This window comes from Opisthorchis viverrini (genome assembly GCF_000715545.1).
Source record: "Opisthorchis viverrini unplaced genomic scaffold opera_v5_11, whole genome shotgun sequence".
Taxonomy (NCBI): Eukaryota; Metazoa; Platyhelminthes; class Trematoda; order Opisthorchiida; family Opisthorchiidae; genus Opisthorchis; species Opisthorchis viverrini.
Genome location: NW_008751667.1, coordinates 327811 through 328589, shown reverse-complemented (window position 1 = coordinate 328589; position 779 = coordinate 327811). Strand labels below are relative to the sequence as shown.

The 779-nt window shown below is 40.9% G+C and overlaps 1 protein-coding gene across 1 annotated transcript in view; it reads left to right on the top strand.

The window, feature by feature from the left end:
* The window catches only part of T265_01027 (hypothetical protein), a gene marked incomplete at both ends in the record, with an annotated part of 8889 nt that overhangs the window by 6631 nt on the left and 1479 nt on the right, over positions 1-779 (top strand). The gene's annotated exons all lie outside the window — the stretch shown is intronic.

The window sequence follows — 779 nt, the reverse complement described above, 5'->3', positions numbered from 1 at the left end:
TCAGTGGAATGAGATGAATGTTCGAATTCTAAACAATACGGGCCTTTACAAGTTTTGCCAACACCACCATTCTGAACAGAAGACAGAAACACGCAGCATAAAACAGCAAAAGAGGTATGGCGTTTTGGTTTAGAGGGTGGGAATCCCGACGTGTCTGGCCAGTTGTTTCTTGTTGAACGCTAGAGTACTATCGACGGACAGATAGCATTCATAAATGTCAAATCATCGTTAACACCAAAATGTTGGAGAAAAACCCGACAGACTTCGCGAAATATGACTCTTTCTTCAAAAGTATACGTCGTGACGGTCTGTGCCAAACTGCCCACTGAAGGGCGTAAGGCAACCTTTCAGATGAAGAGAAACATGTTCTAACTATTGGATGCAAAATCTGGATTCACAATCCAATTTCCTGAAAAAAGTTGTTGATTTTGCCTAAAATCAAAGGAGGAAGACTGAGTGAACCAAGAAAACTGTTAAGATGGCTCGTGGGAAATTCGTTACAGACAACATAGCAACTGTTGGCGGACCTACAGATTGTAAAATGGAGACAAATCGGTGTTCAATGACTGTGCGAAGCCCTATGAGATAAACTTCACAAAGCACGTAAAGATTACTCTCAGAGTCTGTACTGCTACTATGACTAAAAGAGTACACTGTCTGTTTTTCAAAATTTTTATCACAACTAGTGTATTTTTACGGAGATTTCGTTTATCTGGTCCACACACGGAACAATTGCGCAAGAATCATAGGATGGATGTTTAGAGGCGATCCGTTACTCG